The sequence below is a fragment of the Schistocerca gregaria genome, chromosome 1 (assembly GCF_023897955.1).
Source record: "Schistocerca gregaria isolate iqSchGreg1 chromosome 1, iqSchGreg1.2, whole genome shotgun sequence".
Taxonomy (NCBI): Eukaryota; Metazoa; Arthropoda; class Insecta; order Orthoptera; family Acrididae; genus Schistocerca; species Schistocerca gregaria.
Genome location: NC_064920.1, coordinates 429377734 through 429392026, shown reverse-complemented (window position 1 = coordinate 429392026; position 14293 = coordinate 429377734).

Sequence of the window (14293 nt, the reverse complement as noted above, 5' to 3'; positions counted from 1 at the left end):
AGAAGATGGACTAATTGAGTACTCAGTAAATGCCAGCTAATAACAGTGAGTACTGTGTTCAAGAACCGTAAAAGGAGGAGATATACTTGAAAAAGATTGGAAGACATAGGAACGTTCCAAATAGATTACATGTTAAGACAGCGATTCCGAAATTAGATATTGCATAGCAAGACTTACGCAGTTCTAGATACACAGATAAAACTCAATTTAGCAGTGATGAATAGACTGATTCAAGAACGTCCTCCTGAATTATCAATGTGGAAGTATTGAGGAATGATGAGAAGCATTTGTAGTTCTCTAGGGACCTGGATACAGTGATAAGGAATACAAGACTGACAGCTCAGCTGAAGAGAAGTGGATATCTCTAAAAAGTCAGTCACAGATGTTGGACAATCAGACATAAGTACAAGGAAAATCAGAAAAGAAGAGAATCGAAGCGTTGAGATGAGATGCTACAGAAGGATGCTGAATATTATTTGGACTGATAAGGAATGGGGAGGCTCTTTTCCTCACACGGGAAATACTGACAAGTTAAGGGACAGGATGACAGGATATATGTTAAGCCATCAGCGAATAACATCCCTGGTGGTATAGACAACTGCAGAGAGCAAAATTGTAGGGGATCACGGAAATTAGAATACATCCAACAAATAGACCAGTACGTAGTCTGAGAAGAAGAGATTAGTGCAGGAAAGGAATTCTCTCTGAAGACTGAGGACCTCAAGCATCGACCAGAAGAGTCTGAGGCACTGAAAATTAGGCGAAAGGATCAAGCCACTTACCGAAAGAAGTATCTAAGGAAAACAAACATTTCGCAAACTGTTCCACATAACACCCTTGAGCATAACGCCACTGAAGGTGTCACGAAGAAGCATCACAGTTATTAAGGGCGGCAGCAGCAACCATACCACTGTCACAACTGGACAATAGCCGAGCAGCACTTGTCCGAAAGTTTGCGGATGTTTAACTACTTGATACGGCTGGAAGCTCGAAGAAAATTTAGTACACTGTGAAACGTCCCCTTAGAAAAATTATACATGACTGTGCTTAAAGTGACACACAATATTTTTATCGCAACGCAATATGACTTTCACAAATCCCTACGTAAGGATGGCCCTGACCAACATAAACCTGTACGTTTCACAAATCACTTACCTTAGAAAATCTCCGTTACTCGAACTACTGCAATACAGGGAGCGCCACTACTGCCAGCTAAATAAAAGGTTCAAACTACTGAAGGCACTAACCACTGATAGGCACAGTTAGCAAAAGAAAGATTTTGATAGAGATCAAACAATGTATTTATCTTAATATTGTTCAAAATTCATATTATATATATATATATATATATATATATATATATATATATATCAGTTCATGACATCCAGTCTTACAAATTTCGAAACTCCGTCATCTCTCCCCCCACATCCACCACTGCTGGCGGCTCACCTCCAACAGCGCAACGCTACGCGCCACTAACAGCCAACTGCCCAACTTAACTGCAATAACTTATATCTAAACATGACAAAGCTAAAGCAAAAAAAAAAACTAGTAAAAATGGCAATGTTTAAGACGTATGTCAGATCTTAACACTAGGGCGATGCATCACAAAAACTTATTCTGCAAGAAAGTTACCAAGTCGTTAAAAAAATTATTTATACAATTCCTGTGAAGGGAAATGTCTATTTGTGCTCTCTTTTCTAAGAAAGTACATCATAAAATTATTCTTTACTGGGTTTGTAGACAGAAAACGTTTGTATGTATGTATTAAATTTTAATTTAAACAATGCTGCAGTGAAACAAGAAACTACATATTAAACAAAATGAGCAATCTCTCAACTGCAAAGACCATGTATGTAACATGTTTCTCACCAATACAATAGGCGTTTTAGTAAATATCATAAATTAAGAGCTCCACAGTGTAATCATATGTTTTCAAGTTTCAGCGTGTCGTATTTGCGATGCTTTAGACAAAGAAATGTCAATAGCGAGGATAATGGCCTCCTTTTTTTTTCTCCACCTAATTGCTTTCTTTTGTCAGACGACTATCTCTCAGCTGGGCGCCCAAAACGCATTACGTGCAGGTGGTCACCTATTTTCCTTACCAAAATATTTATGACAGCAGTTTGCGCTACAGTGGCAGTCTCATATAAAAATTTCACAGGTCAAGAATCTGCGTTACAAAGCTGTAGAAACAAAATCCTGTAAATATAACAGTGTCCAAAAGTTTTTTCGCCAGCATAGTGATACATTCACACATATACTCACATTTCATAACTCTTAAAGTACGATTCTCGGTTTCCAACATCCTTTTTCACAAACCAGAGTCCCTAACCACTACTCATTATTCCTTGCTTTATTACACATATACATATTCGTAGCCACTTCTTCAATATTTCATCATAATAAATACGTAGCATAATAAAATTCCTCGTATAGCATCGGCTTATTGATCATAACATACCGCAAGAGGGTAATACACATCATCATCATAACATCATAAAACCTCAGCCAAATCTCAAAATCGTCGTAGCTTCCTCCAATAATTTCAAAACCTAAAAAATTATCTGCTCGTTTCAATAGTGTCATCTACCTCAAATGTACATTAAAAATCATGATCTCATACCAAATACATCATTCAGAGCTCTCACAGCGTCACAATGGTTCCGAAAATATATGAACATTTCACAAATCACAGACAAAATACAACATCATTAGTGTGAAGTTATCCAACTCCATAACTGTGTAAACATCTGTCACTGACGTAAAAAAAATATGTTTGTCTCTCTCAGTTAAATGATCAGATACCTGTGTAGTTATGTGTTAGAGAAATATGGTACCGATGTGTAAAGTTGTATAAGCAAATACCATATTAGCTAGGGCTCTTTGAGCTTGCCAAACACATGGTACACAAAGTAAGCGTGTATCCTCCTGAGGATCAATGTAATTATACCCTCAGGTGTTACAGATTACAGCAATGGAATGAAATGTATCACGGAAAACCTTTGTATCATTGTACCTCAAATATCCTTAAAAATAAGTGGTTTAAGTACAAAATTAATCACTCAAATACGTGTACTGCAGTGCCAAACTGTGCGTCTTGTTGTAAGATAATCTCTGTGGAAGTGTCATAGTTATCGTCCTCCGAGAGCTAAGTTCTGCAGAAGTCAATGTACTTACCTCATGATAAACTAAAGTGAAATGCTTTGCGTATAGATATCATAGTTATTACGCTTATTGTCATGTTAAAGAAAGTACTGGGCACGTATTGTTGTGCTACGGATAAGGCTGTCTCCTTATAGCTATACCACAAACGCTACTACTAAAACATGTTTTACTTTCCAGAAGAATTCAGAAAAACTGTGTAGATATAAAATACATACAGTGCAAAAGCAATAGTATAAATGGTGTCACTTATTAGTAGCGTCGTGATATAATCGTGTAGCTGTCAAATAAAATAACCACTTTGTCATCTGTTATCTTGCAGAAATTACTTTAAATCCAGAATGCATTTTCAAGTAAACCAAAATGTTGCATTAAAATCTCATTAGCAGTACCAGTATATGATCTAAGTATGTAAGCCTGATAGTCGTTACATAATTGTGCAAGTAGTAAGCAAGAATGTACAAATAACAACTCTGTGTCGTCTGTTCACTATAACAATGCATTCTTAATTTCTGTTTAAATATGTTCCCTCGGTTCTAGACTGGATAGAGAACTTCAAAACATCTGACAAAGCATACTATTAACGTGAAGTGAAAAATTTTATGGGAGAGACTAAGTTATAAAGCAGATTATCTTTCAATAAACGGTTTCACATGTGAAATGTGGAGCAATCCTTTACTCTTCCTAGTACGCAGTGTTTCAACTTCAATGCAATTATCACGTGGTATACGTCGGATTCTGTAAGGTCCATTGTAAACTAGAAAGAATTTGTGACTCAAGTGTTTCTTCTTATGTGACAATGAATGAGCTTTAATGAGAACTTTCTGACCAATAAATAATATCTTTGCATTTGATTTATAGTGTAGTGTTCTCCTTTTGTCTGCTGCAGATTTTATATTTTTAATAGCTGCATCAATTATGTCTTTGTATCGAAGTTTACATGTATTCGGAAAAGGTACAAGCTCTCGGATTCTGTTCGGTGGTTCTTCATTCTTTAGTTCAAAAATAGGTGGTAAAGCAGTGGATTCATGAGGCATTTAATTCAGCACTTTTTGAAATAAGTGTAAATATCTGTCACAATGCTGATGCTTTCTGTGACAATAAAGTCTGCAATACTTATTGATTTCTTTCATAATCCTCTCAAATGGGTTACAATGTGGTGAGTACAAGGAAATAAGAACAGGTTTGATTTTATTGCGGTCATGTAAGAAATTTTTAACAAACGCGTTGGATACAGACCGTCCAGTGGCTTTACATAACGGAGTAAAAGAAACAAATTTTGAAGTAAGATCAACAGCGACTAGAACGTACGAAAATCCATTCGATGTTCAGACAAGGGGTCCCAAGAGATCATCTCATTGTGAAGTGAGATAGTAGATGGTTTAGCTTTTTGACAAAGTTTACAAATAGACAAGACTCTTCGAATATTCTTTCCCATATTGTTAAAATAACAAGTCGTTCGAAGAACATGATAACATTTTCGTTGACCAAAATGTGCGTAGCTGAAATGAATGTACCAAATGAGCTTAATAACGAAATCGTCTGGAATGCAAAGTACCCATAGCTTGTCATCAACAGTGCAGCGTTTGAAGAGTATGTTGTTTCTAACCAGATAATAATGCCGAATCTGAGTGTGTGTCTTTTCATGCCATTTACTTTTGATGTCTTTCCAAATCAGATATTTGTCTTGTTCATGAGCAATGTCCTTTAAAGATGTGGTGATGAAGTTTTTAAAGGCGACTTTCTGAATGTAAAGAATACTGAAATTATTCTCGAGGTTGCCTTCTGTGTTACTTTTCTCAAGGCCAGCCGGTGCGCGTGACAGTGCGTCCGCAACAATGTTCTGCTTGCCGTGAATGTATACCATTGTGAAGTGGAATTCTTGCAGAAACAATGCCCAACGTTTTAACCTAATATGATTTAATTTGGAAGACATAAGAAATTGTAATGCACGATGATCACTGTATACTTTTAAGTGCTTACCAGAAAGAAATAAACGGAATTTGTTAAATGCCCAAACGATAGCTAAAGCTTCTAATTCAGTAACGGAATAATTTCTTTCAGATTTTGTTAGCACTCGGCTAGCAAAGGCAATGGTTTTCTGAACAGTAGTGTCATTTTCTTGTTCATCCCAGTTCCAAATAGTATTTTTTCCAGTGAGAGAAAAAAGTTTTTGTGTAACTAGAATTTGCATCTTCAGAAAACGACGGTGAACCTTTACAAGACCTAGAAAACTGCGGACTTGTTTTTTTGTGGATGGAACTGGAAAAGCCTCATTGCTTCTAACTTTTCAGGATCCGGCTGAATGCCTTCAGAAAAAATTATATGTCCCAAAAACTTCGCCTTTGTCCTACCAAATTCAGACTTTTCCAAGATTCTGCAAAAATACGTAACAAACTGTTGAGGATGCGATTATGTTGTTCCCATGAGGCTTCTGCTATTAGAATATCATCCACATATAAGGTGATGTGACGTTTTAAGAAATCAGGTAGTATGGAATTTAGCCCGAGAATGAACGCTGCCGAAGAAATGTTCAAACCAAAAGGAAGTTTCCTAAAATTGATAACAAACGCCGAAACAAAGGAAAGCTGTGTATTTTCTACATTCTGGATGAAGTTCGATGCGATATAAGCTGGATCTGAGATCAATAGAAGACAACACTTCTACACCATTAAAATTTTGAACAAGTTCTTCCAAAGTTTGCGGCCTGTCTGTTTCATGAATGATGATAGTATTGATTTGTCTCGAATCTAAGACAAGCCTGATCGATCCATTTTTCTTCTCAACAACATGTAATGGATTGTTATATGAGCTTACTGCAGGCTCAATAATGTCTTCGTCAAGCGTAGATTGTATTTCTGTTCTAACACGGTCCCTATAATGTGCCGGAATTACGTATGGTCTTACACAAAATTTAGTATGCTCACGAACACGAAATTGGTATTTAAACCCCCTGATTGTTCCTGTTTTGTGAGTAAAAACTATGGAATGTGCTTGTAAAATCTCAAAAAGATCCTATCAGTGTCATTACAATTCTCAATTATTTGAATTTTATTCTGAATTAACTCATTAGTTTCACATATGCCGTCGCTATCATCCCTGTCAGTACTTGCAGAGTGATTGTAAGTGTCTAGTTCCGCAGAAAATTCCGAACTGTTGTCTAACAGGAGGTAAGGCCGATTAATTTCTTCGTCATGGTTTGAGTGCCAATCTTCAAATTTGAAAGCCATTGACTTACCTTCCTTCTCTAAACTTATTTCAGAATCGTGAAAGTTTAAGATTGCTTTGTATTCATTCAAAAAGTCTACTCCCAATACAATTTCCGTCGACAATAATGGAAGAATAAGAAAGTTCATAGAGAATCTGTGGCTTTGGCAAAAGAATTCTAAGTTGGTTTGTTGGCGTACATCTACCCTTTTTCCCAAGGTTGCACCTTGTAATTTAATTTTACGTAACGGAAGTGTGTGGCAATCGTCCGATTTGTTGCATTTGTTAAAGGCTGTTTCGCTAATTACTGAAATGGGACTGCCAAAGTCAACTACTGCCATAAATTTTACGTCATTTACTGTAATGTGAGTCACAGGATATGCAATGTTGTTATGTTTTACGTCGTGTTCCTGGAGTAAGATGTCCCTAATGCCTTCCATTTTTACGTAATTTCTAGCTATGGCAGCTGCGTCGTCAGTTTCATAAGTATGTTTTGTGGCTGCCAGCGGTGTGAGTCATTGCCTATTGTCTCTTTGTTGGCGCGCGTCGTTAATGGGATTTGGAGACCTAACTTCTACAAATTCACCTTGTCAAGAGGGTCCCGCTCTGTTTGAATCCCGCCAGTTATGATGCAATGCAGGTCGGTCGTTACGATCATATCGTCTGTCGTCATGTCGGTAGATTCCATAGCATCTTTCTTGTCGGCCACGTGGTGGAGAATTTCTCCCTGAATCGTAACTGCGCGCCGGACCGTTGCGTCTCAAGTTATTCTTTCTCCCTTGATAATAATTATTTTGGTTCACATATTGTCTGTTTCTCTGATTGTCTCTGTGATAGTCACTACCTCGGAGAGGTGATCTTTCCCTGTAATTGTTACTACTCTGCCAACGGTTGTCATACGGGTGGTGTCTGTTTTGGTCACGATTTGTGTTATGAGAATAGCCTTGTCGTGTCTAGTTATTATTTCTTTCATCGCGGAATTGCGGCGGATGTGACCTGTAATTGCTGTGTTCCTGTTTCCGCGTTCCGCGATTGTCAGTGTCAATTTCCAGTTCTTGTAACAATCCCTGAAAAGCTTCAATGTCATCTTTCCAACGTCCTGCCAAAATAATATGTCGTAAATGTTCAGGTAGTTTGATTAGGCAAATGCGTATGAGTTCTGAGGGGCTGTATGGGTTTGGCAGGTACTGATTCTTGTGCAACATGTCTTCAAAATATTTCACAAGACTGGAGAATTCAGATTGTTCGAAATGTTTCATAATTATGATGCTATGTTTTACTCGGTCTTATGTAGCTTGAGACCTATACGCTGAGAGCAAGGCATGGTAAAATTCTCCTTCACTGTGGCAATCGTGAATGACCGATCGCATTCTTACAGCTGGCTTATTCTCTAAGTAGCCATACATAAATTCTAACCTGTGAACCAATGACCAGTTGGGAGGAAAACAGTGAGAGAATTTATGAAGCCATGCTTGAGGATGAATGTCGTTGTCAGAATTCTTACATATTTTGAATTTACGTGTAGTAATGAACAGCTTATAGTCAAAATCATCGTGTCGGCGAGTAGCATATAGGTCATTGTTACGTCGTGTCGTCGGTTCCATGTCAAAATTCGGTGCACCTTGCCAATTTCTTTCATAATATCCGAAATGCCCTGTGTTATTATTTTGTGGCTTTTCCGTATTTGTAAGTCCCTCTTCCTGTGTTGGAGCGCGAGTGTCCTCTGAAATACGTAATTCTTGTATTACCTGTGTCAGCTGATCTTGTACTTCCCGGATTTCTCTTTGGCGTTGCGTATTGATTTGATTCTGATTATGTTGGAATTTCCTAATTTGTTCGCACTCTTCTGTGTCATTCAGATCATCATCTACCTTTGCAGATAAGTTAAAGAACTGATCCGAAAGTTCGGCTACTTTCTCCTATAGTGTACTTATTTCCTCAGTGTGTTTTTCTGAACCAAATTTTAGAATGTCCATTTGTGTTGAAATCGTATCTACTGTGTCCTTTAAGTTTTCCTGAGTTTTGGCAAGTTGCGTGACCGAATCGGTAGATGCAACAGAGTCAATTTTAGTTTGCACGGTCTCATGATTTTCATGAACAATAGTATGCAGTTCTTTTATGGCTGATTCGTGATTCTGTAATGTATTTTCATGCCGCGAAAAAATTGGTTGGAAATGTTCACAAATTTGTATTTTTACGTCATTACAGACTTCTGGACATTTCGATACGATTTTATGCAACTCAGAAGTTAAATCTTCACGTGTTTGCTCAAGCATATGTTCCACTGAGTCTAACTTTTGAAGCTTTTGTTCCATTGTGTCTAACTTTTGAAGATTTTGTACCATTGTGTCTAACTTTTTAAGATTTTGTTCCACTGTCTCTAACTTTTGAAGATTTTGTTTCATTATGTCTAACTTTTGAAGATTTTGTCCCATTTGTTTCTGATTTTGTTCAAGCGTTGTGTCTAACTTTTGTAGCCTTTGTCCAGTTTGTTGCATTAACTGTAATAACAGTGCACTGGTGTATGAAACATGTTCCTCAGTGCTATGCGGCAGTGCATTTTAACCGGCAATATTCGCATTTTGAAAAGCAGAAAATGTGTCTTGATTTATTCGAGAAAGTGGTGAGGACGCAAAACCTCAATCTACAGTATTTGCAAGATTGTGTCCTGACATTTCGGAATCCTGCGTCGAGCTGTTGCCGACCGATCGATCGATAACGCTATCCTGTTCACTAATTGTTTCACTGCCTACACCATTATTTGCAGCCCGCTCCATTTCCCTATGCACAATTACCAAATTACTGCTTTGAACATTAGTTAATTCGTTACATGGTGGCGCTAACACACTGCTTTCGTCTTCACTGTCATTTCTCAGTTTACTTTGGAACCTAGTATTACGTTTATCGTATGCCATTTTTGTCACAATATTTCACACAATAACACAGAAAAGCATAACTTGAAGAGCATAAATAAGAGAACACCTTAAAATAGCACTGAAAATAATATCTAGTTAATTGCTAGTGCAGCTTCGAAATACTTGATGCAAATCCACATGCATGCCACAACTGTTTTACTGTACAACAATGAAAGACTGCAACTACAAAGGAGATTCTCTCTACAAATACACACTGGCAATAAACAATAGCTACACTAATTACACAAACTACAAGAAAAAATCAAAAGATTCCAGTGAGGTATTCTGGGCTAAGGGTCGCCATATGAAACGTCCCCTTAGAAAACGTGTACATGACTGTGAGAAAACTGACACACAATATTTTTAGCGCAACGCAATCTGACTTTCAAAAATCCCTACAAAAGAATGGCCATGAGTAACATTAACGTATACGCTTCACAAATCACTTACCTCACAAAAATCTTCGTTACTCGAACTACTGCAATATAGTGAGCGCCACTACTGCCAGCTAAATAAAAGATTCAAATTACTGAAGGCACTAACTACTGATAGGCACAGTTAGCAAACGAAAGAGTTTGATAGAGAACAAACAATGTATTTACCTTAATATTGTTCAAAATTCATATTATATATATATATATATATATATATATATATATATATATCAGGTTATAACATCCAGTCTTACAAATTTCGAAACTCCGCCATCTCTCTCCCCACATCCACCACTGCTGGCGACTCACCTCCAAGTGCGCAACGCTACGCGCCACTAACAGCCTACTGCCCATCACTACAATGGCAGACAACAATGCAAACTAGCCATAGACTGCACACAGCACAGCCAGTGATCTTCATACAGATCGCTACGTGGCGTTACCAATAAAAAAAACCACACAGCCTACTTACAACTGTATCGCCGCGAAACATGGCGGACGGAGCAAGGAGGAAATAAAAAGTGAACTGGCACATCAAAGACGGAATTCCTGGCCTGAAGAAGTCTGTTCGTGTCAAACATCGACATTAATTTGAGGAAGTAATTTATGAAAAATAGGGTTCAAATGGCTCTAAACACGCAGGGACTTAACATCTGAGGTCATCAGTCCACTAGAACTTAGAACTACGTTCCTATTCACAATATACATACATGACCTTGTGGATGACACACTGAGGCTTTCTGCAGATGATGCTGTCGTGTATCGAGAGGTTGTAACAATGGAAAATTGTACTGAAATGCAGAAGAATCAGCAGCGAATTGACGCATGGTGAAGGGAATGGCAATTAAATCTCAATGTAGACAAATGTAGTGTGCTGCGAATACACAGAAAGATAGATTCCTTATCATTTAGCTACAAAATAGGAGGTTAGCAGCAACTGGAAGCAGTTAATTTCATAAATTATCTGTGAGTACGCATTAGGAGTGATTTAAAATGGAATGATCATATAAAGTTGATCGTCGGTAATGCAGATGCCAGACTGAGATTTATTGGAAGACTCCTAAGGAAATTCAATCGGAAAACAAAGGAAGTAGGCTACAGTACGCTTATTCGCCCACTGCTTGAATACTGTTCAGCAGTGTGCGATCTGTACCGGATAGGGTTGATAGAGGAGATAGGGAAGATCCAACGGAGAGCAGCGCGCTTCGTTACAGGATCATTTAGTAAGCGGGAAAGCGTTACGGATATGATAGATAAACTCCAGTGGAAGACTCTGCAAGAGAGACGCTCAGTAGCTCGATACGGGCTTTTGTTAAAGTTTCGGGATCATACCTTCACCGAAGAGTCAAGCAGTATATTGCTCCCTCCCACGTATATCTCGCGAAGAAACCATGAGGATAAAATCCGAGAGATTGGAGCCCACACAGAAGCATACCGACAATACTTCTTTCCACCAACAATACGAGACTGGAATAAAAGGGAGAACCGATAGAGTTACTCAGGGTACCCTCCGCCACACACCGTCAGGTGGCTTGCGGACTATGGATGTAGATGTAGATGTAAACCTAACTACCCTAAGGACATCACACACATACATGACCGAGGCAGTGTTCGAACCTGCGACCGTAGCAGTCGCGAGGTTCCGGACCGAAGAACCCAGAACCGCTCGGTCACAGCGGCCGGCACATTGCGAAACATGTACAGTCGGAAAATCAGATAAGTGTTTGAGGTACGGTGCTCCAGAGGTATGGTGAAAATTAAGTGCACTAATGAGATAGGAAACGCCTCCTCTGTGGAGAATATACGAGTCGAAGATCAAGGAGGAAATACTAACATGACCAAGAGCGATGATAACTTTTAAGACGTGAGGGAATAGATACTATGGTATTTCATATGTTTTACGAATCCGGTTATCTGCCTGCAGGTGAATTGCCTACAGACAGTAGCCATAGTCAGAAGACACATTTCTACAACTACATCTTGTTTATAACACTAGTCACCCGTTTTACGCAGCGGACCGTTTAAAGTGTCAAAACACAAGTCGACAATAAAAGGCGTAAGTAAACCTTTCGTCCCGTGATGATACGGGAGCAGCAAGACGATGAAGCTGTGCATTAGGAAGTCCGAATGAGAATGAGTGCCCGTTGGTGCAGATTAATTCGGAGCAAGTTACGAGGAGTGGGCTGGCCCCGCACAATTCAATTTGTTTGTGCGGCCCTATTCCATTTGACGCAATCGCGGAGATTTCCCATTATGCAAATGGAGAGGGGTGCGTCGGGCAGCGCTACAAAAGGGGGAGGCTTAAGTGGTATTAATATTACACTTGTATACTGGCGAACACTAACTTAGCCCGGCTTACAAACCGCCCGGATATAATTACAAGAGTCGCATTAAAATGTTAATCTGCGGCGGCCCTAAACAAGGACGCTAATAGTTATCGGGCTCCGGGATGCGGCTGCAAGCAGCGCCTGTGGCTCCCCAGTGGAGGGTTCTGCAAACACAGTACTCGCCTCCTCTAGCGGTCGCTGCTGAGGAAACAGGTGTAATGACGCGAGAAGTAATTATGTTGAATGAGGAGAGCTCATGACCCGAGGAAAATACTGCAGAGTACAGGACAGCGTAAAGAAAGAAAGAATAATATGTGTTCACTATGTGGATATCAAAGAGAAAAAACTGGGACACTTGTATTGTAACAAATAAGTCCTCGGTCACAAATTGACCTGGTTTTGACGCTACTATGAACGTCGTCTTCAGAATTAGACTAACTGTACTAAAACATTAGGTATATAGTACATTAATAAAATGAAAGTTAGTACTGACTCGAAAAGATGCAGTACTTACAAGTCACATAATAAAAAAGATCTAAGCCGGAAAGGCGACGTCATAAACACTTGTGAGATGGCGAGCCGCTAAGGGCTGCTCGTACTGTGAACAAGGATTGCAACAAGACTGAGATGCCCACTTTAGAAAGTGTGGGCATGTATACATGGTGTTGCCTCGAGCGCCATCTAGTAGCCGCAGAAACAACTAGGATTACTGTACATTCAAAATTAGACACATGAAATTGTGATGCAGCTGATTAAGGCATAACGTAAGCATTAGTAATAGCAGGATGAAATTACATATTAGTCTGCTTCAAATAGAGATACATTTTGGAACGTAATAACGTTAGTTATGACATACAAGAAAATATCTCACTCGTCTTGATGGCCTCGTTGTCAACGAACAGCTGCAGCTGCGAAATAAAAACTATTTTGACTGTATAAAGTCATTGTCTGATATTTGATTCAGATTTCCTCATGCAGTTTACGGAAAGGTTGTTTTCCTGTCACATCTTAGCTGTTTTCTTGTATGTTATAACTAACGTTTTTACGTTACAAAATGTGTCTCTATTTAAAACACATAAATATGTAACTTCATCCTGCTATTATTAATGCTTATGTTATGTCTGAATCAGCTGCAACACAATTTCATGTGTCTAATTTTGAATGTACAGTAGCCTAGTTGTTTCTGCGGCTACTAGATGCCGCTCGTAGCAATACCATGTGTACTTGCCCACACTTTCTAAAGTGGGCACCTCACTCTTGTTGCAACCCTTGTTCACAGTACGAGCAGCCCTTAGAGACTCGCCATCTCACAAATGTTCATTACGTCGCCTTCCCGGCTTAGATCTTTTTTAATGTGTGACTTGTAAGTACAGCATCGTTTCGAGTCATTACGAACTTTAATTTTATTAATGTATCATATACCTAATGTTTTAGAACAGTTAGTCTAATTCTGAAGACGACGCTCATAGTAGCGTCGAAACCAGGTCAATTTTGACAATATTTGTGACCGAGGGCTTATTTGTTACAATATAGTTCTGACACGGTCACTGAACCTTAGCAGCTATGTTGAAAGTTTTATGGGACACTTGTGTTATGATTTACGCCTAACTTCATTATGACACTTGCATTTACTACCTTTCTTGTTAGTTATCGTGATGCATTGAAATCGATAAAAGACCTATGACGGTGCAGCTACTGAAAAACCTGTAGCAAGAATGTGTCTTCATTGTGTTACTTGGAAAGCAACATGTAGGTTCAGTAAGCGTGAATAAACTTATCTTCTTCAGAAATAAAAAAAATATTGAAACACACTCCCTTATTGTAATAGCTTGGATACATTTTTTGCAACGTTCCTTAATTTACTAGGAACTTAGTTAAAATTCGTTAACGTTTCATAATTTACTAGGAACTTAGTTATAATTCGTTAACGCTACAAATTGTGCAATATTAATAATCAGTAATCGGATACAAAAAGTACATTTCATATCAAAATGTAAGATTTCGTTAAGCACCCGACAGTTAGGGCTGGACAGTATTCAATACATATTGATAATACACACCGCGTAGCTCACATCCTTAGCAACTTTCATATGGCTGCAGTCCAGTCAGGAGATACTCCTTTACATCGTCTTAGGATTTGATTTTACATGTCACGAAGGCCATAAAGTGGACAGTATCTGCTTTTCTTTTCACATATATCTTATTCCTTCTTTAGGCATGAGACGAGTTAAGCCACACGCGATAG